The sequence below is a fragment of the Mesoplodon mirus genome, assembly GCF_964341445.2.
Source record: "Mesoplodon mirus genome assembly, chromosome: 7".
In the NCBI taxonomy this organism is placed as follows: domain Eukaryota; kingdom Metazoa; phylum Chordata; class Mammalia; order Artiodactyla; family Ziphiidae; genus Mesoplodon; species Mesoplodon mirus.
Window position 1 is genome coordinate 81437444 of NC_138983.1, and position 25806 is coordinate 81463249.

At 42.9% G+C, this 25806-nt stretch overlaps 1 protein-coding gene and 1 pseudogene across 2 annotated transcripts in view; one reads left to right on the plus strand and one right to left on the minus strand.

The window, feature by feature from the left end:
* LOC309808830 (forkhead-associated domain-containing protein 1-like) overlaps positions 1-25806 on the minus strand; it is a gene marked incomplete at both ends in the record, with an annotated part of 1104685 nt that overhangs the window by 542566 nt on the left and 536313 nt on the right. The window lies entirely within an intron of this gene.
* Positions 3571-25806, plus strand: part of LOC309808004 (forkhead-associated domain-containing protein 1-like) — an 87410-nt pseudogene continuing 65174 nt past the window's right edge. The window contains exons 1-2 of the transcript in view: positions 3571-3663; positions 22918-23124. The product of the transcript in view is annotated as a forkhead-associated domain-containing protein 1-like (transcript). The remainder of the gene's footprint in view (positions 3664-22917; positions 23125-25806) is intronic.

A 25806-nucleotide genomic window follows, 5' to 3' on the forward strand; every position in this document is an offset into this window, starting at 1 on the left:
CTGCAAAGGGTCTGACATTTGACCCTGTTTGAAAGTTAGTAAGTTAGCCTGCCCAGCTTATAGTTCCTGGCAGAAGACAAGAGACTCCTGGGCCAGAAACAAAGAACTTGATGACTCACAGCACAGCCGACATAACAGGCAGCAGAGCTGCATATGCACATTGGTTCCTGTTGCCCTGAAAGTCCCTCGGGCTGGTACAGAGCAGCCAGTGTGGATGCTGTGCGCACAGTGGGTCTGTGTCCCAGGTAAGGAACTCCAAACTCAGGAAACTGCAATCTTTGAAAGGGGCTGCTAGCAAACCTGCCCAACTTTTGCCCCAGAAGGAGCCGTTATCTTTATTATAAACATTACCTCTATCCTCCCAAGCTGTTTGCCATACAAGCATCCTCGGAAAGTGAGTGCAGGACAAAATCTTTCAATGCCTTTGCTCTGAAGATGGGTACAAACACAACATACCCATGAAGAATCGCTTCTGAACAAAATGAACACAGTTCTGGTTTTCCAGGAACATATATGTTAGTGAAAGAGAAACCAACAGCAAGCATAACTAAAGAAAGGAACAAGAACATGTCAGAGGATGATAAGTACAAGGAAGGAAACACAGCAGGGGAAAACTAGCAGGGGAATAACATGACTGAGGGTGCCTTTAGCCAGAGTGGTCAGGTGGTTGCCCCGAGGGGGGACGTCTGAGCAGAGAGAAGACCCCAGCCTTGGGGACGTCTGGGGTGAGAGCTAAAAAACAAATATGTGCATAATCCAAGTTTAAGTTTTCGATTAGTGGCGTTTCCTGTGGTTTTCCTGCAGAAGAGACATTTCTTGGAAGTTTCCATTTGAGCTTAATTAGACTTGAATGTGTTGCGTGCTAACATGGTCCTCTGCAATTGAAGATTAATAACTGAAGGCAGCAGAGCATGGTTCTTTGGGAAGAGGAAATGTCTTTTCCCCTGTATACATGACAGCGAACTTAATCAAATGTATTTCTCATTATATGAAAGCATCAATATTTGTGGGACATCCACAGGCCTCAAAGTTTACAAATATAAACTATGCTGCTTATTTTTATTTCTCTTACCCCCAGGTAGGGTCTCGTCTTCCTTTCAGAGGATAGAATGCTGGTTTCAAGGACTTTCTTTTATTACATGTGCCAAGTGTCAGCAGACAGTGCAATTCCCCCACCCCTACTCTGCCCCAGCAGCAGCAATGGAGGTTTGTACACTGGTTACATGCAAAGGCCCAGAGTTGTCACACACTTACTACTGTGTGACCTTAACTTCTCTGAGTCTCAGTTTCCTCATTTGTAAAGCGGGACAATACTGACACCTGCCTCGCAGGGTGGTTCTGAGGATGAAAAGAGGCCATGTGTGTAAAAGGATAGCCCAGTGCCTGGCACTTAGTAGGGATTCAGTGATGGAATGATGATGGAGATGTTGATGGAAAGCAGAGCTAGACAGGAGACCCTCTACGGTCAGACCTAGAGATTTTTGTTTTTATCCACAGTTTAACAACTTCACACTTCAGTGACCTTTCAGTTGAAAAGAGACTGTGGGGACTTTCCTGGTGGCTCAGCAGTTAAGAATCTGCCTGCCAATGCAGGGGACACGGGTTCGAGCCCTGGTCCAGGACGATCCCACATGCCTCGGAGCAACTAAGACAGTGCACCACAACTACTGAGCCTGCACTCTAGAGCCAGCGAGCCACAACTAGGGCCCTAGTGCCGCAACTACTGAGCCCACGTGCTTCAACTACTGAAGCCTGCACACCAGGAGCCCATGCTCCACAACAGGAGAAGCCACCACAATGAGAAGCCTGCGCACTGTGAGGAAGAGTAGCCTCCGCTCGCCGCAACTAGAGAAAGCCCGCATGCAGCAACGAAGACCCAACAGAGCCAAAAAAAAAAAAAAGGAAAAAAAAGAAAAGAGGCTATCTTTGACATGGCACTGAGATGGATCAGAATTCAAATATCATGTGAATTATCATCAACATCTTGGAACCAGCTGAAGTCACTGAAATTTTTATGTTTTAAAACACATGTATATATGGGCTTCCCTGGTGGCACAGTGGTTGAGAGTCCGCCTGCCGATACAGGGGACACGGGTTCGTGCCCCGGTCTTGGAGGATCCCACATGCTGCGGAGCGGCTGGGCCCGTGAGCCATGGCCTCTGAGCCTGTGCGTCCGGAGCCTGTGCTCCGCAACGGGAGAGGCCACAACAGTGAGAGGCACGCGTAACGCAAAAAAAAAAAATAATTAAAATAAATAAGTAAATAAATAAATAAAAATTAAAAACATGTATAGGGCTTCCCTGGTGGCGCAGTGTTTGAGAATCTGCCTGCTAATACAGAGGACATGGGTTCGAGCCCTGGTCTGGGAAGATCCCATGTGCCGCGGAGCAGCTAGGCCCGCGAGCCTCAACTACTGAGCCTGCGCATCTGGAGCCTGTGCTCCACAACATGAGAGGCCGCGATAGTGAGAGGCCCGTGCACCGTGATGAAGAGTGGCCCCCGCTTGCCACAACTAGAGAAAGCCCTCGCACAGAAACGAAGACCCAACACAGCCAAAAATAAATAAATAAAATTTAAAAACATGTATAGGGTTTACTTTGAAATGCATTAAAATATAAAATGTATAGATGGGTAGATATGTGATAAAGCAAATAGAACAAAATGTTGATTGTAGAATCTGGGTGGTGGTTCTATAGAAGTTCACCATCCACTTCTTTCAACTTTTCTGTGTGTTTGACATTTTCATAATAAAATGCCAGCAAAAGATACGTACAGAGTCTTGACCGTACAGCCAAGCTATAATCTTGATATTTTGTCTTTGGAAATCATTTTTTTTTCAACCTAAATATATGAAGGAATGCGGTGACTTAAAAAGAAAGTATCTTCTAATTCCCATTTCCTTGATGACTGACTCTTCCACACTTTAAGAAGCTCTGTAGAAGTTGGGGTTTCTTGAGTCAAAGTTCAGAAGCCCAAGATTAATAACAGTCACAATCACAGTAGGACAAATGGGTGTTTAGTGTAGCAATCACCATTCTAGATGCTTCACATTTAATCCTCACAAAACTCTTTGGGATACAGAGTATCATTAGCCCCATTTTACAGATGAGGAAACAGAGGCATAGAGAGAGAATAAGTAACTCACTCAGAGTCACAGAGCTAGTAAGTGGTGGGTTAGTAACACTGAGTATTTGATTCTGTCAGGTAACTAACCCCAAACTAAGCTTAATGGGAGGTGGAGAGCGGTTATCAGTGGAATTCAGATTTGTTTTGTTTTTTTTTTTTGCTATTGCTTGTTTGTGCTCTGAATTACATAAAGGATGTCCTCTTGTGATCAGAAGCAAGCTCATCTATGCCGGATATCACTGTTAAAAGGACAGTCTTAAAAATGTGCGGAATTATCATTGTGATCATTGTTAAATCCAGCTATCCACTCCTACCTCTGCTGACTTCTCCTGTGGACATTATGGTGTATTCCATTCATTCTAAATATGACACTGAATAATTAGAGGACTGTATTTTTCTAACAAAATTGTTTTCTGAAAACCTTTTATAGGGAAAGCAGAGAATATGAAAGCCTATCTAAAGAGTGCAGAAGGCTATTTTGTCCTGAATAAAAGCACTACGATTGGAAGGCATGAAAATTCAGACCTTGTTTTAGAGGTAAGACCTCTTCCTAGCCAGTCCCCGACCCTCCCTACCCCTCACACCACCAAAAGTCCTGACTGTTCTGTGGACTCCAGTCTCTTGTAAAGCACAGCCTCTGGCTAACAGTCCCAGCCTTCCTCGGTGTGCCACCAATAACCATTCCCCACATGTGCTGGGTCTCCCTGGCACATGTGGTAAGAATGAGCACAGTGCAAAGTGCGATGGGCCCTGTGTCCTTTGCTGACTGTGTGTGCAGTGTCCCACCCTGATGGCGCGGTTTGGAAGGTGGGCGTAGAGCTGATGCTTGACCTTCACCTGCTCCGCGTCTGGCAGCCACGGCCACCTGAAGTGCCCAGCTTGAGCAATGGCCTCTCGCCCTTTCCAGAGCTTCTGGAGACTATGGGCCCCTCAGAGCCCTCCCCCGCCCCCGTACCTCCAAGTAGTAAATCAGGGTAAGCCCTGGGCATGGCCTCAGTGCTCTCTCACTTCATTTCATTCCATTCTCTGAATTAGCTGTGGCTTGGTCCACAGTCCCAGCTCATTGACAGCCAAGGAAGTTGGAAGAAATTGTAAGTAAGGAATTATAAAAACAGTGGCTTTGAGCCTTTTAACATTTTGAAAGGGATTAAAATATTGAAGCAGAAAGAGAAATGCAATGGAATCCCTTTAGGACTGTGAAAGGCAGACCACTGTCAGACTTCACTCAACAGAGTTTTTTAAACTTTATTTTGAAATAATTATAGATGCACAAATGGTAGAGAGAATGGCACGAAGCATGTGTGGAGTCCTGTGCCATTTTACCACGTGTGGATTTGGGTGTGGCCCTCAGGATATAGGAGTATTCCATCATCAGAGATGTCCCTTGTGATGCTCCTTTTATAGTCACAATTCCTCCTCCCACCATCGTCCCCACGCTCCGAAAAGCACTAATCTGTTCTCCGTCTCTATAATTTTCATCATTTATCTATGACCTTTGCGATTGTTTTTTTTTTTTTTTTTTTAGTCATTGTAATGCCCTTGACATCCATTTAGGTTATTAGCTTGTTCTTTTATTGCTGAGTAATAGTCCACGGTATGGACGTATCACCTATGTTTAACCATTCACTTTTTGAAGGACATTTTGTTTCCATTTGGGGCTATTACAAATAAATGTACTATAAACATTTGTATACAGGTTTTTGTGTGAACATAAGTTTTTATTTCTCTGTGATAAATGCTCAGGAGTATGATTGCATGGATTAACATATGTGTTTATATAGATTCGGTTTGTAAAGAAACTGCCAGACTTATCCAGCATGGCTGTACCATTTTTCATTTCCACCAGCAATGTATGAGACACATCCTCACCAGCAATTAGCATAAACACTGTTTTTCATTTTAGCTGTTTTAGTAAGTGTGTAGTGGTATCTCATCATAGTCTTAACTTGCATTTCCCAAATCGATAGTGATGTTAAATGTCTTTTCATGTACGTGTTTGCCTTCTGCATATCCTCTTCAGTGAAATATCTCTTCATATCTTTTAAGTGTCTCTAATCGAATTGTTAATTTTTTTACCATTGAGTTTTGAGAATTCTTTATGTATTTTAGATATGAGTCCCTTGTCAGATAGATGGTTTGCAAATATTTTCTCCCATCCATAGCTTGTCTTTTCATTCTCTTAGCAGAGTATTTCACAGAGCAAAAGCTTTAACTTTTGATGAAGTCCAGGTAGTTATTTTTTCTTTTATAGATCATGCTTTTAGTGTCATGTCTAAGAACATGCCACCAGGTCCCTGACCCTGAGGATTTTCTCTTATGTTTTCTTCTAAGTGTTTTATAGTTTTATGTTTAAATCTATGAACCATTTTGGGTTCACTGTCGTTTATGATGTGAGATTTAGGTCAAAGTTCATTTTTCTTGCATGTGGATATTTAGTTGTTCCAGAAGCATTTGTTGAACAGACTATCCTTTCTCCATTGAATTGCTTTTGCAAGTTTGTCAAAAATAATCTGGCCATACTTTCTATGGGGGCTACTTCTTAGTTCCCTATTATGTTTCATGGATCTATTTGTCATAATGGATCTACCATTATGAGATAGCCTTGATTACTGTCGCTATGTAAGTCTTAAATCAGGTAGAGTGATTCCTCCCACTTTTCTTTAAAAAAAATTTTTAACCTATTCTAGTTCCTTTGCCTTTCCATTTACATTTTAGTGTAAGCCTGTCTGTATATACAAAATATCATGCTGTAATTTTGATTGGAATTGTGTTTAATCCTATATAACAATGTGAGAATAATTGATATACTCCTACATTGTCTTCCAATTCATGAACATGGTATATTTCTCCATTTATTCAGTGTCTCTCATGAGTGTTTTGTAGTTTTCAGCATACGAGTCCTGAACATGTTTTGTTAGATTTACACTTAAGTATATCTCTCTCTTTTTTTTTTTGAGTGATTGTAAATGGTATTATATTTTTAATTTTGGTGTCCACATGTTCATTGACAGTATATAGATATACAGTTGATTTTTGTATGCTTCTTGGTATCTTGGAACCTTAACTGTACTTTCTTATATAAGGGCTTTTGTAGATTTCTTGGGATTTTATACATAAACAATCATGTCATCTGCAAATAAGAACAATTTTATTTCTCCTTTCAGAAAAGGAGATGTGAATGCCTTGAATCTTCTTTTCCTTGCTTTATTTCCCTGGTTAAGACTTCCAGGACTCTGCTGAACAAGAGCAGTGTATAAATCCTTATATTCACTTGTTCCTGACCTTAGGGGAAAAAAGTCAGTCTTTAACCGTTAAGTACGAGGTTAGCTGTAGGGTATTTATACATGTTCTTACCAAGTGAGAAATTTCCCCATTTATTCCTAGTTTTCTGAGAATGTTTATTGTAAACGCAACAGGTTTAAAGATAACTCCATGAACGTCCCCGTGAGATTCTCCTCCATGATATGGTCTCCCTTCAAGGACACAGAACATCTGTTCAGTGTGCAAAGTGGGAGGAAAAAGAAGAAGAAGAAGAACTGTAGTTTCTTCTTTATCCTAACAAGGCATAGATTTGGGGTAGTTTTATTTCCTGTCTGGCTAAAGTAGAGACAGAGATCTCTGTTTTGAACCTGACTATGATATTAGAAAACTGTAGTAATTTTTAAAAGCACAGGCTTTGGAGATAGACAGAGCTGGGTTTGAATCTCATTAGGCTACTTTGTGGCTGAGTGACTTCAACCAAATTACTTAATCACTCTGAGTTCCTTTTCCCTGTCTGTAAACCTCTTACCTCACAGGTTTATTCTGAGGATTAAGTGAGAAATGCATAGAAAGAGCCTGGCATGTGGTGGTCAGTGAATGACACAATGATCATTATTATGGTCTCCTAAAACAGAGACTGAGAAGAATCCTCAGAGGTGCACAGGGTTGAGATGAGGATCCACTGACATTAATAAGCCATTTGGAAAAGGGAACTAATGAGGACAGTTATTAACTAGACAGAAATTGAGTTGCATTCATTGTATATAAATAATTGACTGCTTACTGCTCCTCGGACTTAGCTTAAGAAATACGTCACTAGGCTTCCCTGGTGGCGAAGTGGTTGAGAGTCCGCCTGCCGATGAAAGGGACACGGGTTCGTGCCCGGTCCGGGAATATCCCACATGCCGCGGAGCGGCTGGGCCCGTGAGCCATGGCCGCTGAGCCAGCGTGTCCGGAGCCTGAGCTCTGCAACGGGAGAGGCCACAACAGTGAGAGGCCCGCGTACCGCAAAAAAAAAAAAAAAAAAAAAAAAAAAAATTCAGGGATTTATATTACTAAAAAGTCATCATTGCATTTACCCAGAGGTTACATCTAGCAAATAAAAAAGATTATTTATTTGCTTGGATCAATCCTAAAGAATAGGCAGTCATGCTTCTAAAGATTTCTACTCATCAGCAAGGCTGACATGTTGTTTTGACTATTGGTATCATAGTATTTCGACATCATTTACTCTTTCCGATAATGGAAGGTAGTTACATGCTTCTTGTTTTTAAAAATTGGGAGAAAGGAAAATATAAGGAAGAAAATAAAGGTCACTTGTAATCATTTGGCTCAAGGAAATATCAATATTGATATTTGCAGGGTTTTACCCTCCAGACTTTTTTCTATATCCTGTAAGGAGTTTGGTTCCCTAAGGCAATAGGAAGCCTGTTTATAGCCAGGCTAGTGAGAACTGTTTCTAGTCAACAGTGATAACTGTTGCTATCACTCATTCATTGCACAGTATTTACCCAGAGCCTCAGCACCGAGCCAAGTCTAGGGGTACAGTGATGGCAGAACTGGACATGGTCCCTGCCATCAGGAAGCTGACAGGAGAGAGAGAAATAAGTCAAATGATCCCACAAAGGTGTGACTAATTCCATTCCAACATTGGGGCTGTAAAGGAAAGGAATATGGAAGACAAGGAGGACTTAACTAGACAATAGGAGAAGGGAATGGCATGTGCAAGGGCCCTGGGGTGGAAGAGCATATTGTGAACCCAAGGGACTGAGAGAAAACCAGGGCGTCCAGAAGTCAGAGTGGGAAGGAGGAGGGCTAAGGGACAAGTCGGCCTCCTTCATGTCACCATAAGGGTTTTGATCTTTATCTGAAAAGCAGTGGGAAGAAGGCTTGAAGGATTGTAAACAAGGGGGAGACCTGCCAGTGAACATCCCAGCTGCTGTGTGCAGGCGAGCCATCAGGAGCTCTATTCACAATCTCCCCTCTCCCATTTTACATGGCTCAAAAGCCTCAGCCTTGCTCATTTCACAGCTAAACCTTGCAAGTTATAATTTATATGATTTGATGTGCCTTGTAAACTGTAATCTTTAGAGTTGGATGTGGCTGTTATTTAAACTCTGCTGAGAAAGGGACTCAGTTCTTCCAGAATGAAGAAACACCAAAGCCAGTGGTTGTTGGATTTTCCGTATGTTTAAGAGTGGTTGTTCAACATGAACTCCTAGGCCTTCTGACCCAGTGGGTTTGGGGTAAGGCCCAGGAATCTTCACATTTATATGCTCCCCAGGTTCAGGTTGGGGGAATGGAGTCCCCTGGAGTTGGCTCCAGGACCACACTTTGAGAACCCCACCATCAGTGCTCCCTCCCTCTCCGTTCTTGATCAGCAGAGCTCCTGCTTGTGTGTGTGTGTGTGTGTGTGTGTGTGTATTCTTTCAATAAACTTTGTTTTGAGGAAAAGAGAAGCGAAGGGTAAACAATGAAGGGCTGACTGACCCTACCCCTCCCCAGGGACTCCCCCAGTCCCACCCTGGGGAAGTCCTAGGATCCCTAGAAGACTGAGCTCTAGGACAGCCCAAGTCAGCGCAGGGCTGCAGCTACGAGGGTGGAGATGGAAGAGAAAAAGAAAGAACAGACATGACAGGGGGATGAAATGCTGGTGTCCACCCCTCACCCTCGGTGATCAGTGTCCTGCCAGCCATCTCCTTTCTCATGGGTGGAGCCATCTCTCCAGCCTGTGTCAGCCCTTCTAGCGTGGGATCTGAGGGTCGTGAAGCCAGACTGATCTCATACACACACCCCAGATCCCATCCAGCCGGATGACTCTCGTCCCTTTTCCTGGCCCCTGCCAGTTCTGGGCTCCCTCTCAGAAAAGAACCAGAGCCTACACCATAATCTTGTTTATTATTATTAAACAAGGCTGCTGGGATTCTCCTATTATTTGCATCATTTCACGGACGTGCAGGTATGTCTGCTCTGTCAAAGGACACATACAGCTGTAACTCTGATGGGCATAGCCAAATTGTCCACCAGAGGTTTCCGGATGTGGTGTCCTGCCAGCAGTGGACGCCCGTCTCCCACTCCCTCCCCAGCCTAGGGTGCTGACCCCCCATTGGATCTTCACTGATCTACGGGGTGAAGTATGGTACCTGTGTAATTCACATTTCTGTTATTCTAAGCGAACACCTGCATTTTGGGACATAAGGTGACAGGTGGACTCTCTGTGGGGAAATCCACGGAATGAAACAGGCCTGGGAGGGTGCACTTGCTGGCTCCCCATCTGCATCACGCTTGTCCTCCTGCCTGGGTCGTGCTCCCATCCTCCCCCCTCACCCCCACCTCACCCCTGGCTTCTCCCCAAGTGCTCCTTGCTCTGGGGGTTCACCTGTTTGGTCTCACCAGTCCTCAGGGAATGTTTTGTCCCCTGTTTGGGAACTGGCGGCTGATTTCATTGGTCAGTACCCACCACAGCAATTGATGGGACTAGTTTCTCACCAGCAGATGGAGGGCTTCCAAGAGGAAATGTTCAGAGGAAAGGGCTAGATCGTGATCTCATTTTTCTTTTTTTTTTTTATTGTGGTAAGATATGCATAACATAAAATTTACCATCTTAACCACTTTTATTAAGTGTGCAGTTCAGTGGCATTAAATATATTCACACTGTTGTGCAGCCATCACCCCCATCCATCTCCAGAACTGTTTGAATCTTGCAGAACTGAAACTGCACCCATGAAACAACAACTCCCCTTATCCCCCAATCCCAGCCCCCAGCAACCACCGTTCTGCTTTCTGTCTCTATGACCTTGGCTACTCTGGGTATCTCATATAAGTAGAATCATAACAGTATTTGTCTTTTCATGACTGGCTTCTTTCACTGAGTATAATATCCTTTCACTGAGTATAATGTCCATGTTCATCCAGGCTGTAGCATGTGTCCGAATTTCCTTCCTTTTTTAAGGCTGAATAATATTCCATTGTGTGGATTCACCACATTTTGTTTATTCATTCATCTACTGATGGACACTTGGGTTGTTTCCACCTTTTGGCTGTTGCAAACAATGCTATGAACATGGGTGTATAAATATCTCTTCAAGGCCCTGCTTTCAGTTCTTTGGGATATATACCCAAAAGTAGACTTGCTGGATCATATGATAATTTTATTTTTAATTGTTTGAGGAACTGCCATGCTGTTTTCCATAGTGGCTGCACCAAGTTACATTCTCACAACAGGGCACAAGGGTTCCACTTTCCCTGCGTCCTCACCAACACTTGTTATTTCCCTTTTTTTTTTTAATAGTAGCCATTCTGATGGATGTGATATGAAAGAAAGATCATAATCTTTTGAATAGCATACATAATACAAACAGCTACAGCATACATTTATGGACTACTTACTGCATCTCACATGGCTTTATACATCATCTATGTATGTTCTGTATATATATTTACAGAATTATATCCACAAAACAAATCCTGTGCGGGTGAGAACTACTATTATCATTATTATCCTCATTTGATGACATGGACATGGGACTCAGAAAGGTTAAGGAACTGGCCCAAATCACACAGCTAGACGGGGGAGGTGGGGCTGAGTTTCAGACTGAGCTGACTCAAGCTTCTAAAAACAGAAGCTTCACTTTTTGAGTGTAAATTTAGCTTTGGGAACATCTAATATCTAAATTGGAAATTCTCAGTTAACTGAGATAACAAGATAATTGACTAAGCTAGGGAAATTCCACTCTGTGGAATCGAGAATGGGGGTTGTCAGTGAAATGTGAGATGAATGTTCTTGTGATCCTCATTCATGCAACAGACTGAGGTGTTGCCATCTAGGGGCGGATTTGGGTAAAGAGGAAACGTTGACCTGGTGCTTTCCCAGGAAGAGGAGCATTGGGGCTGTTAAATGGGGGCCCAGCAAGAAACACCACTTATCTCTCCAATACAGCCGGAGTAAGTCCTCTGCTTATAAGGACTGGTGGAGTTCAATTAGTCCCACCTGGATAACCCAGGATAGTCTCCCACTTTTTAAAAAATTTTTAAAAAGTTTTTGGCTGGGTTTGGTCTTCGTTGCTGAGCACAGGCTTTCTCTAGTTGCAGCGAGCGAGGGTTACTCTTTGTTGCCGTGCACGGGCTTCTCATTGCAGTGGCTTCTCTTGTTGTGGAGCACGGGCTCTAGGCACGCGGATTCAGTAGTTGTGGCTCGTGGGCTCTGGAGCGCAGGCTCGGTAGTTGTGGCACACGGGCTTTGTTGCTCCATGGCATGTGGGATCTTCCCGGACCAGGGCTCGAACCCGTGTCTCTTGCATTGGCAGGCGGATTCTTAACCACTGCAACACCAGGGAAGTCCTTAGTCTCCCTCTTTTAAGAGCACTGATTAGTAACCTTGACATCATCACAGTCCCTTTGGCCACGTCATGGAGCATATTCCCAGGTTCTGGGGATCAGGGCATGGGCATCTTTGGGAGACCATTCTGCCCAGCACATTAATACTACCACTTGACTGGACCGTTGCTTTGGGACTGGTCTGAGAGCTTTCTGGAAGAATCAGTAGGATCAATGCCACAGGCCACGGAGAAAGATGGCTGGATGAGCTGGCAGGTGATAATCCCGTTACCAAGAGGGCAGGAAGCAGGACTGGTTGAGTGAGCACCTGAACATCCCTGAAGCGGCCAGGCAGTTTGGGGCCTGGAGATGAACCAGGGGTTGGAAATACACACCTGCGAATCGAGGGGGTGGCACAGTGGCCCCAGCCCATGGACAGAGTGAGGAGGAAACGGACATCTGAGGGGAGAGGAGCCCGGCGTGGAGACCTGGAAGCAGTCAGAGAGGTGAGGGAGCCAGAGAGCTGCTGCCAGGCTGAGGGTATTCATCACAGAGACAGCTTGCTTTGTGCCAGGTACTGTTCTGGGCACTTTCGAGTGTATTAACTCATTTCATCCTTAGGAGGTTAGTGTTGTTTGCCCCACTTTACAGATGAGGGCGTTGAGGCACAGATAGGCTGATTATCCTGCCTGAGGTCACAGAGGGAGGCTGGGGCACTGGGCACCACGCTCGGGCAGTCTGATTTCAGGACCAGCCTCTCCTGAGGCCTTGCCGGTCCACAGGGCTCTCCCGGGGAGACCGGGGAGGAAGGATCCAGCTGACGGGGAAGCAGAGAAGCTTCTTCTTTCCTTCCAATCCCAGACCCGTCGTCTCACCAGCGCCTGGCCGTTTCCTCATATCCTTATTCTTTTGAAAACCCCATTTTTTTTTTTTTTACTATTTCTGCACTACATCCCTTTCTGGAGGCAGTGGGGGGATGGGGCTGGGGGATGGGATAGCCTAGAACCAAAAGGTTAAAAGAAATAGATAAAACACACACACACACACACAAACACACACACACAAGTTAATTTCAAAAATGTTATCCCACTCCTTTGAACATGTCACCAAGCAGTACCTTTTGTCAATCCTACGAAGCCCAGCTTATCAAACTCATTTTTGCTGCTCAGGGAGCAACCAAAGAGAAGCAAAGAACCATGCCCCAGGCTGCACAGCTGGAAGGTAGCAGAGGTGAGACTTGAACTCAAGGCTTTCTAACTCCAGAGCCCATCCTCTTGCTCATAATAGAGAACATTTCCCATTTGCCCTATGTTCTCTTCTAAGTGCTTTAGTATGTATTATATCATTTATACGTCACCAGTAGCTTATAAGACTGTCCTTTTGTTACCTTACAGATGAGGAAGCTGAGGTATCACTTGCCCAAGGTCACCCTGCTAGGAAGTAGGAGAGCTGGACTCGAGCCCAGTCTAATAACCACCACGTTGCCCTGCTCCCCCAACCCCTGAACCACCAGGCCACGTGCCTCTCTCTGACAACTGTGTCACATGTCACAGGGAGGCCGACAGCCCGAGGAGGCCCCCGAGGGCAATGGCAGTGGGTTGAGGACCCAGCGGGAGAGGAACCTCTTGAAGCCATTTGACAATAAAGGAAAGGAAGGGGGAAGGGGCGGTGTTTCCAGGCCGAGGGGGTGGTGAGCACGTTCACAGGTTAGACGGAAGTTACACTGTCAAGGTGAGGATGCAGAAGAGGAGATGGTTGAGGAGAGGGACCAGACCAGGGTGGGATGAAGGCAGGACCACCCGGAGGCCCTTGGCAGCTAGGAGAAGCCTTGAGGTTCCCATCTAGGAGCTTCTCCATGCCTGGGAAGTCCAGGTCCTGGCAGGGAGCTGAAGGCACATTCACAGGGGTGTGGAGTGATGGAGGGGAGTTTCCTGAAGGGACTCCATAGGGAGTGGGCAGGGCTCAGAGAAACCACAAAGGATAGTGCAGGGCCCAGAGCTAGTATGAGTGAGGACTGTTCCCACCCCCAGAGCTGAGGGGTGAGGGGCAGGGGCATTTCCTGGGACCCGGAGACCCCGAGGGCTGGGTAGAGTCCTCTGAGGGAAGCTGTGTGGCCCCAGAGAATGGAAGCCAGGGGAGTAAGTACCCCAAGCTCTCTCCTCCCTGCTCTGATCTCTAACCCCCCCATTGGCCAAACCCAACAAGAAACCAGACACAAGGAGCCCATCAGCCCATGGATGTAGCCGCACAGGTGGGCCTGCTGGGCAGAGGGCGCCGTGTAAAGGGATGGAGGAGGGTCGGGAGAAGCAGACGGAGGATGCAGGCAGGTGCAGGAGGTGAAGACCTAGGAGGCTGTTGTCAAAGTAGAATGAAAAGCCTGAGAGCAGGGACCTGCTGGCTGGGGGGCCCAAAGGGCACTGGGCCAGCCTCAGGACAGAAGTGTGAGGGTGGCAGGAGGGTTTGGGGGCCAGGATGGACTTGAAGGAGCTGGTGAGCTTGAGCAGGGCCCAGGGTGGGTGAGCATAGGGCATTACCCATAGGGAGCAAACAGGGAGCAAAGGCTACGTGACTCAAGGAGAGGACGAGACAGAGGATAAGGAAGGCCGGGAGTGGGAGGTTATGGTCTGAGATGGGGCTTCCCAGTGCCAGGTGATGCAAGGTTGAAACCTAGCTCCAAAGGACGGTTCCAGGTACACGTCGAACCTCAGCGACAATGTCAGTGAACCTCAGGGCAATGTCATAACTAAGTCAGCTTCCCGAGGAGGCTTCCTTAAAGCACAGGGGTCGTCAGAGCAGATGGTCATTGTTAATAGAAGTTTAAACGTCTCAATATTTTATGGACTCACTATATAGTTTTTACAGACATTTTCAATGCAGGAGCCTTAAAAAATGCACTTGTTTTGTATATTAGGTCCTGCCTGTCTCCTCTCTCATTATTAAATCACTCTCTACTCTGAAAATCACAGGGTACAAATCAAAGGTACAAGTTTTGGAATTAGACTTGGGTTCAAACCCTGACATTGCCCTGGGCCAGCATCCTGATGTTGAGTGAGTCCCTTCATCTTAGCCATTTTTTAAATCGTGGTAAAATACCTATAAAGTTTACCGTCTTAACCACTTTTAAGTGTACAGATCAGTAGTTGTAAGTTATTCACATTGTTGTGCAACCAGCCTCAGAATTTTTCATCTTGCAAAACTGAAACTGTACCCATTAAAGAACAATTCCCCGTTTCCCCTTCCCCAGCTCCTGGCAACCCCCGTTCTATTTTGTTTCTATGAGCTTGACTACTTTATGTACCTCACACAGTGGAATCATACAAAATTTGCCTTTTTGTGACACTTATTTCACATCATGTCCTCACGGTTCATCCATGTTGTAGCATGTGTCAGAATTTCCTTCCTCCTACACTGAATAATATTCCACTGTATGGATGGACCACATTTTGCTTATCCAATCATCAGTCAGTGGGCACTTGGGTGGCTTCCACCTTTTGGCAATTGTGAATAATGCTACTATAAACATGAGTGTACAAATAACTCTTTAAGTTCCTGCTTTCAATTCTTTGGGGTATATACCCGGAAGTGGACTTGCTGGATCATATGATAATTTTATTCTAAATTGTTTGAGAAGCCGCTCTACTGTTTTCCATATCAGCTGCACCATTTTACATTCTCAGCGGTGCATAAGTGTTCCCCTACTCTACATCCTTGCCAACACTTGTTATTTTCTGTTGCTGTTTGTTTGTTTTTGATAGTAGCCATCCTAATGGGTATGAGGTGGTATCTCACTGTGGTTTTGATTTGAATTTCCCTAATGACTAGTAATGTTGAGCATCTTTTTATATGCTTGTTGGACATTTATATATCTTCTTTGGAGAAATGTCTATTCCAGTTCTTTGCCCATATTTGATCAGGTTATTTGGGGGTTCTTTTTTGTTGTTGTTGTTGAGTTATAGTTCTCTATATATTCTTCATATTAACCCTTTTTCAGATTTGTGTTTTGCAACTATTTTCTCCCATTCTCTAGATGACCTTTCACCCTGTTTATTGTGTCCTTTGATTCACAGAAGTTTTAATTTTTGATATAGTTGAATTTATCTATTTTTACTTTTGCTGCCTATGCTTTTGGTATCATATCCAATAATGCATTGCCAAATCCAATGTCATAAAGCTTTCCTCCTGTGCTTTCCTCTAAAAGTTTTATAGTTTTAGACTCTGTTTAAGTCTTTGATCCACTTTGAGTTAATTTTTATACATGGTGTAAGGTAAGAGTTCAACTTAATTCTTTTGCAGTCTTTCCCAGCATCATTTGTTGAAAATACTGTTCTTTCCCCATTGAATAATCTTGGCACCCTTGTCAAAAATCATTGGACCATATATGCAAAGTTTTATTTCTGTGCTCTCTATTCTATTCTATTGGCCTATGTGCCTGACCTTATGTCAGTATCACACTGTTTTGATTACTGTACCTTTGTATGCAGTAAGTTTTGAAATCAGGAAGTGTGAGACCTTCAACTTTGCTTTTCTTTCTCAATAGTATTTTGGCTATTTGGGGTCCACTGAGATTCCATATGAATTTTAGGATGGATTTTTCTATTTCTGCCAAAACTGCTGTTGGGATTTTGAATCTGTAGATCCTGCTGTGTAGTAATGACATCTTAACAATATTAAGTCTTCCAACCCACGAATACAGGGTGTCTTTCCATTTATTTGTGTCTTTAATTTCTTTCAGCAGCACTTTGTAGTTTTCAGTGTACACATCTTTTACCACCTTGGTTAAATTTATCCCAAAATATGTTATTCATTTTGATGCTATTGTAAATGAAATTATTTTCTTAACTTCCTTTTCAGATTGTTCATTGTGAGCATATAGAAACACAGCTGATGTTTGTGTGTTGATTTTGTGTCCTATGATTTTGCTAGTGAATGTTATTTTTTAGTTCTAAGAGGGTTGTGGTTTTTCATGGACTCTTTAGGATTTTGTACAGGTAAGATCATGTTGCCTGTGAACAGAGATAATTTTACTTCTTCCTTTCGAATTTGGATGCCTTTATTTCTTTTTCTTGCCTAATTGCTCTGGCTAGGACTTCCAGCACTTTGTTGAATAGAAGTGGCAAAAGCAGGTATCCTTATCTTATTCTTGAAATTAGAGGAAAAGCTTTCAGTCTTTCACCTTTGAGTATGATGCTACCTGTGGGCCTTTCATATTTGACCTTTATTATGTTGAGGTAATTTCCCACTATTCCCTATTTGTTGAGTGCTTTTATCATGAAAGAGTGTTGCATTTTGTCAAATGCTTTTTGTACATCAATCGAGATGATCATTTTTTTCCTTCTTTCTGTTAATGTGATGTATTACATGGATAAATTTTCATATGTTGAACCATCAAGTCTGCATTCCAAGAGTAAATCCCACTTGGTCATAGTGTATGATCCTTTTAATGTGCTGTTGAATTTGGTTTCCTCCTATTTTGTTGAGGATTGTGGTATCAGTGTTCATAAGAGATATTGGTCTGTAGTTTTCTTGTAGTGTCTTTGTCTGGGTTTGGTATCAAGGTAATGCTGTCCTCTCACTTCGCCTTTTGAGTCTCAGCTTCTTCATCTCTAAGATGGAGATAATAATAGAGTCCCTGTTTAGGGCTGTCATGCAGATTAAATGATAAAAATGCACACAAAATGCTTCAGCAGGGCCCAGTTCACAGGAAGCCCTCAAAATATGTTAGAGGATGATAAGGATAATAATAAAAATAATAATAAATAAATAACAGTTCATCTCATAGTTGGACAGCTCAGTAGGCTGGGGCTTAGAGAGTCAGTCTGTATTAGCAGCAGGGCGTCTGTCCAGTAGCAGCATTTAGCAATTTTCCAAGTAAAGGGAGCGAGTGATATTATAGGGCCAAACTAGGAAGCTGTCTCCTGGCCTAACATGTGGTAGAGGCTCACCCACATTTGTGGAGTCATTTAAAACTTCCTGCTTGCTTTGATTTCTTAATAATGGCTTGACAGTTTTTGAGGAACTGAAAGCAGTGAAGCCTGGCAAGAGAGAAACAAAATGTAACACAGAATTTCTCTCATTCATGGGTTATCAAAGGTTCAAAGGACACAAAGATCAATGGCAATGATGATGAAGATGATGTGGGTGACATTTTCCAAAGAACTAATGTGTTTTCATTTTTTTAAATACTTTATTTTTTGAACAGTTTTAGGTTTACAGGAAATTGAGCAGAGAATACAGAGAGTTCCCAAATATCCACCCCTCCAATACACACAGTTTCCCCTATTATTAACATCATGCATTAGTGCGGTACATTTGTTACAACTGATGAACCAATATTGATATGCTATTATTAACTAAGTCCATAGTTTACATTAGGGTTCACTCTTTGCGTTGTACGTTCTTTCCTTTTGACAAATGTATAGTGACAAGTATCCACCATTACAGTATCATAAAAAATATTTTCACTGCCCTGAAATCCCCTGTGCCCCTCCTCTTCATTCTGAGCCCCAGAGCCCCTGTGCCCCTGGCAAGCACTGATCTTTTACTCTCCTTATAGTTTTACTTTTTCCAGAATTTCATACAGTTGGAATCATACGGTATGTAACCTTTTCAGACTAGGTTCTTTCACTAAGCAATATGCATTTAAGATTCCTCCATGTCTTTTTTGTTATTTGATAACTCATTTATTTTTATCACTAGTATTTCATTGTATGGATGTACCACAATTTGTCTATCCATTTACCTTTTAAAGGACATCTTGGTTGCTTCCAGTTTTTGGCAGTTATGAATAAAGATGCTGTAAGCATGTATCCAAAATAAATGAGTCTTCATGGATATAGAGAACAGACTATGGTTGCCAAGGGGGAGGGGGTTGAGGGAGAGATGGAGTGGGGGGTTGAGGTTAGCAGATGTGAGCTGTTACATCCAGGATGGAGAAACAACAAGGTCCTACTGTAGAGCACAGGGAACTATATTCAATATCCTGTGATAAAGCATAATGGAAAAGAATATTTTAAAAAGAATGTATATATATGTATAACTGAATCACTTTGCTGTACAGCAGAAATTAATACAACATTGTAAATCGACTACATTTCAATAAAATAAATAAATAAACAATATAAATGAGTCTTAAATGTCAACAATAAGAAACCAAACAACCCAACTTAAAAATGGGCAAAAGAGCTCAACAGACACCTCACCAAAGAAAATCTACAGATGTCAAATAAGCATATGAAAAGATGTTAAACATCATATATCATTAAGGAATTTCAAATAAACATGAAATATCTCTTCATTTATTTAGACTACTTTGATTTCTTTCATCAACATTTTGTAGTTTTCTTCAGATACCTCTTCATATAGCTAAGTATTTTGTTAGATTTATTCCTAAGTACTTCATTTTTTTTTTTTGGTGCTAATGTAAATGGTGTTGTGTTTTTAATTTCATATTCCACTTGTTCATTGTTGGTATATAGGAAAGCAATTGACTTTTGTATATTAATCATGTATTCTGCAACCTGGGTACAATTGCTCATTAGTTCCAGGAGGGCTTTCTGTCGGTTCTTTGGGATTTTCTGCATAGACAATCATGCCATCTGCAAAATGGGCAAAAGATCTGAACAAACACCTCACCAAAGAAGATTTCTTTTTCCTTCCCAATCTATCTTTTATTCTCTTTTCTTGCCTTGTTGCATTAGCTAGGACATACAGTACAATGTTGAAAATGAGTGGTGAAAGGGGACATCTTCACCTTATTCCTGATCTTAATTGGAAAGTTTCTAGTTTCTCACCATTAAATATGACGTTAGCTTTAGGGTTTTTATAGATGTACTTTATCAGGTTGAGGAAGTTCCCCTCCATCCCTAATTTGCCCAGAGTTGTTGTGGTGGTTCGGTGGTTTGTTAGTTTATCATGGATGGTGTTTAATTTTGTCAAATGCTCTTTTTGCATCTACTGTTATGATAATGCGATTTCTCTTCTCTACGCTGTTGATGTGATGGATTACATTAATTGATTTCCAAATGTTGAACCAGCCTTGCATACCTGGAATAAATCCCACTTGACTGTGGGGTAGAAGTCTTTTTATACATCACTGGATTCAATTTGCTCATATTTTGTTGAGGATTTTGCATCTATGTTCATGGGAGGTATTGGTCTGCAATTTTCCTGTTTTGCAATATCTTTATCTGGTTTTGCTATTAGAATAAGCTTGGCCTCACAGAATGAGCTGGGAAGTGTTCTCTCTTCTTCTATTTTCTGGAAGAGATTATTTAGAACTGATATCATTCTTTCCTTAATGTTTGATAGAATTGACCAGTGAACCTATCCAGGCCTGGTGCTTTCCATTTTGGAAGGTTATTCATTATTGATTCAAATTCTTTACTAGATATGAGTCTATTCAGAGTATTTATTTCTCCTTGTGTGAGTTTCAGTAGATTGTGTCTTTCAAGGAAATGGTCCACTTCATTAAGTTATAAAATCTGTGGGCATAGAATTATTCATAATATTCCTTTATTATCCCTTCAGTGTCCATGAGATCAGTAGTGATGCCATCACTTTCATTTCTGATTTGAGTAATTTGTATCTTCTCTCTTTTTTTCTTGGTTATCCTGCTAGAGGTTTGTCAATTTTATTGATCTTTACAAAAAAAAAAAAAAAAAACCAAACAGCTCTTTATTTTGCTGACTTTTCTCTCTTGTTTTCCTGCTTTTTATTTCATTCATTGCTTCTTGTCTTGTGCTTGTGGTAGGCTTATATTGCTCTTCTTTCTCTAGTTTCATAAGGTGGAAGCTTAGATCTTTTCAAATGTATGCCTTCAATGCCATAAACTTCCCTCCAAGCACTGCTTTCACTGCATCTTGCAAATTTTCATAGGTTGTATTTTCATTTTCATTTAGCTCAAGATAAATTTTTATTTCCCATGAGACTCCCTCCTTGACCCATCTGTTATTTAGAGGTGTGTTGTTTAATCTCCAAATATTTGGGTATTTTCCAGCTGTCTTTCTGGTATTGGTTTCTAGCCTAATTCCATTGTGTTCTGAAAACGTACTTTGCATAATTTCTATTCTTTTACATTTGTTGAGGTATATTTTGTGGCCTGGAATGTGGTCTGCTTCATGAATGTTCCATGGGAGCTTGAGAAGGATGTGTGTTTTGTTGCTGTGGGATGAAGCTGTGTGATTGCCAGTTAGATCCAGATGATGGTAGTGCTGTTCAGTTCAACTTCATTCTTCCTAATTTTCTGCCTGGTGGGTCTGCCCGTCACTGACAGAGGGCTGTTGAGGTCTCCAGCTACCATGATGGATTCATCTGCTTCTCCTTGCAGTCCTATCAGTTTTTGCCTTCCATACTTTGATGCTCTATTGTTGGGTACATACAATGAAGGACTGTTATGTCTGCTTGGAGAATCGACCCCTTTATCACTATGTATCGCCTCTCTTTATCCCTGATAACTTTCCTTCCTCTGAAGTTGGCTCTGCCTGAAATTAATAGAGCTACTCCTGCTTTCTTCTTGTGTTTCAGTATTTTAAGTGCCAAAGTGTTTGGTAGGAATTTGAAAAGTGGGTAAAGGCACAGTCATTTGAATCAGGCAAACCTGGGAACAAGCCAAGCGAGTCAAAGTGGCTGACTGTGGGCACACTTAATCGTTCTATGCCTCAGTTTCCTCATCTAAGAAATGAGTAACTATCGGACCTACTGTACAGCACAGGGAACTATATTCAATATCTTGCAGTAACCTGTGATAGAAAAGAACCTGAAAAAGAATAGATATTATATATATGTATAACTGAATCACTTTGCTGTACACCTGAAACTAACACAACATTGTAAATCAACTAGACTTCAATAAAAAATTAATTTTTGTTTTAAATGAGGAAGTATCCCTTTGAATTATTGTGAAGATGAAACGGGATAATGCAGTAAAGCACTTAGCAAATTTCCTGGCATTTGTGTAATTACACATAATGTGTCATTAATATATTCTACTAATATATGCAGTTATATTATTATCTATTCATATACTATAAGCTATTATTAATAAAAGCTATTGGTTATAATTATATTGTGGGACATCAGTATAGATTTCTAAGTCCAAGTACTCTCTATGAAAGTTGGATGAGGCACTCTGAGAAGAGTGACTTAGAAAATAGTTGCAAAGTCTCAGGCTGGAGTGGATGGCTCATAGGCAGTGTCCTGAGGAGACAGAAGACTTCGCGCATGCCCTGCAGCCCATAGTCCAGGGCGCTGGGGCCAGGGGGGGATGTGATATTTCCTCCTTGGTGCCGAGTTTTGCTCATTCTTCTTATTAAAGTGGTTACACAGGAGGTTTCTGACGCCACTGACAAATCACTGTCTGGGGTCTCTCTCTTTTGAGGGAAATGTGGTCACACCAGGGCCCCTATTGAAAAATAGATCATCTTTGGTTAGATAAATTCTGATTAGCTTTTAAGAAGCAACAGTAATAATTAAGCACATGGGAAAAACCTTCATTGTACACCAAGGCTTTTAAAAGGTAGTTATAAAACTATGTTTTGTGGTATGAGCTCAATTGTGTTTAAACTTTTTAAAAAGATTGTAAGCATAGAGAAAAGACTGGAAGGATGTGAACCACCGTGTTCTCGGTGCCTGCCTCTGGGGGACGGGAGTCTAAGTGATTTTAATGTCTTCTTTGTGTTTTTCTCTAGTTCTCATTTTCTGCATTATTACAAAAAACATGTTATTTTAAAAATGAATAGAACAAACAACAATTATTACAAAACCTCCCCTGAACTTTAACACTTGCAGTAAATGGACAGTTGTCACTTGCCAACTGACCTTTCTGGTTTGTGTTGGGCCATTTCTGCTGTCTTGCCACTCGGGACAACCAAAAGGATACTTGCATGGGATCAGAGAACTATCAAGTGGCCAATTCCTGGCCAATTCCCCCCGAGTTCCCTCTTGCCTCTGTGTTGCCTGACGCCCTACCCCAAAACTGGGCATCTATTCTGGGTCTGCTGTCAGGGTCTGGTGACCCTCCACTCACTAGCTGTGTGGCCTTAGGCAAGTCACTTAACCTCTCTGACCCTCAGCATCCTCCTCTTAAAATGAGGATTGCAGTGACTGTCCAGCCAGATGAAGTGGTTAGCACATTGGGGCCCCCAGTGTCAGTGGCACTAGTTATTCCTTGTTATTCCTGTTATTCCTGGCTCTGACTGTCCCCCTTCTGCATTTCAGTCTGCAGACGTCGACAACCATCACGCACTCATTGAATATAATGAGGCCGAAAGCAGCTTTGTTCTCCACGACTTCAATTCCTGCAACGGCACGTTCGTCAATGAGTGCCACATTCAGAACGTGGCTGTGAAGCTCCTACCCGGAGACATCCTGAGGTTTGGGTCCAGAGGGCTGACCTACGAACTGGTCATCGAAAACCCAGCCTCGGTGAGTCCAGGCCCCTGCGGGGGTGGGGTGGGGTGGGGTGCAGAGGTGCCGTGTTGTGTCACCTTCCGTGCAGCCTAGGGCTCGGGTACGGCCACAGGTGGAGTTCGTCTGGAGCGCGTCACTCTTCCTTTCGCGATTCTGCGAAGTTCAGCCCCATCGCGTGGGTGCCCGGGGAGAGCGAGTCCTCGCGCCGTCTTCTGGGCATTTCGTGGAATTACATGCAAGGGTTGCCTAGCGACCAGCCCAGAGCGAGAGCGTTTTCCTGAAAAGTGAAGCTTGGCGAGGGGAGGTGGAAAGCAGGTGTGTGCTTTTGAAGATGCAGAGATGGATGCTTCCTTTTTAGGCAGATCAGTGCTCTGCAACTTCCTAGCTTTGTGACCTCGGCCAGGCTTCTCTGTATGCCTGGGTCTGGGTCTTCTCAGCGGTGCAGGGCGTTGAGAGAGTATCTATGTATAAAAAGTCAAAGTGTCTGGCCAGAGTAGACGCTCAAGGCCTGACAGCTGTTATCACACCGGATCAGAAATGTTCCCGGGATCAGGACCTAAAGTATGGCCCCAGGTTAAGCGGAACGTAACCCAAAATTCGCCCAGCAAAGCTCAGTCACCAGAAGTATCTGGTTCAGTAGGGAGGCGGGATGGGGGCTGGTTAGCAACACAGTCCTGGGTCAGAACCCCAGCTCTGCCACTGGCCTACTCGGTGCGCTCTTGCACAAGCCATTGGACCCCTCTGAACCTCGGTTTCCTCATCTACAAAATGGGGCCAACGACAGCAATGACCTTGCAGGCTTATCTCGAGGGCTAAATGAGATGGTTCTAATTGTAAAACTCCCAGAATAATGCCCATTCGTGGTAGCACACAATTAATACCTGTCGTGTGTGTCCCAGAGAGACGGCGTGTTAACCTCACTCCCCAGCACCAAGAACCCTGCATGGACTGAGACCTCCGAGGCTTAAAGTCCTTTCTGGGACGAGGCTGGGTATAAATAAATAAAGTTTAGAGAATCTAGACAGAATTCTGGGGTGTGGGTCCACTAGGCAGCCCTAAATACTCACTCAGAGAAGATGAGCACCGTCCCTCAGGCTGCAGGGCTCGTGACACCGCATCCACCACGTTTGGCTTTGAAAACCTGGGACAGTTTTGTCCTGCTGCTTCTCAGCCCCCTTTTCCTCCTTGGACCAACATTAAAGTGTGCTCACTTGTGGGATGCACTGGGATCCACTGGCCGCCCTGAGGAGGGGCTCCTGACCCAGAAGGTGTTGACCTGATCAGGGGTTCTCAACATGGGTTCTAAGGATCCCCCTCGTCAGAAGCACGTGGGGAGCAGACCCACAGTGCAGATCTGGGCTTCACCCCAGGCCTGAGGACTCATACTTAGGATTCCCAGATGAAATACAGGACACGCAGTTAAATCTGAATTTCAGAGAAGCAACAAATAATTGTTATGTACAGGTGTGGCCCAAGTATTGCAAGGAACCACTTATGCTAAAAAAATTATTTGGTGTTTATCTGAACTTCAGATTTAACGGACACCCTATAGTTTATTATATATTGATTTATTCATTTCTTTATTTATGCGAAATCTGGCAACCATACACATCCTCCCTGGGAGTAGGGCCTGGGAATATGCATTCTCACAAGCTCCCTGATGATTCTGATGCACCGCCAATAGGAGGGAAACCGAAATTTAGAATCATTTGTATGGAACACTTACAGAATTTTTTAGGGATCAAAGAAAAGGGGATTTCACACTCCCAAGCCTGAAAATCCAAGTTCATGAAGTTTGATTCAATGTGCCCCAACATGTCTGATTCCAAGAAATTTTCAGGAATGTTCAGTAAAATTACAGGTTCCCAGGCCCCCTCCCTGGGAAATTCTGACTTTGTGGCTTGCCCGTGGGGAGAAGAAGAGGGGGAGCAGCAAACAATATCTGCATTTTTTTCTTCTTTTTTCCTACAAAGATATTTATTGAAATATTATTGATAGGGGCATAAAATTTGAAACCTAAATTTCCATCCAAAGGGGGCATTGTTTAATAAATTATATTGTTTAATATATTCTAAGGAGTTTAATATATTATAAGGAGTTCGTTATATATGGAATACTCTTCTGCCTTTTTAAAACACAGCTTTATTAAGATATAATTGACATGCAATAAACAGCACATGTTTAAAGTCTGTAAGTGGATGGGCTTTGACATATGGGTACACCTGTGAAACCATAGCCACAATCAAGACAGTGAACAGCTCCTTCATCCTCCAAAGTTTCCTCCGGATCACAGCATGTGTTTGTTTGCTTGCTTGCTCTTAACAGCTTCACTGAAGTACAATTTACATAACAGAAACTTCACCCATTTGAAGTGTCCAATTCAATCAATTTGAATATATTGATGGAGTTGTGCAGCCATCACCACAACCTGCTCTCAGAACATTTTCCTCCATTTCTATCACCCCAAACCTCGGAGAAACCTTGGAGGTATTTCATTTTGGGGTTTGTTTTTAACTTTTAATTTTCAAAATTATGGTAAAATACACATAAAATTTACCATCTTAACCATGTTTCAGTGTACAGTTCACAGTGGCATTAAATCTATTCACACTGTTGTGCAGCCATCACCCCCATCCATCTTCAGAACTTTGTTCATCTTCCCAAACTGAAACTCTAAGCCCAACACATCAAACCCCC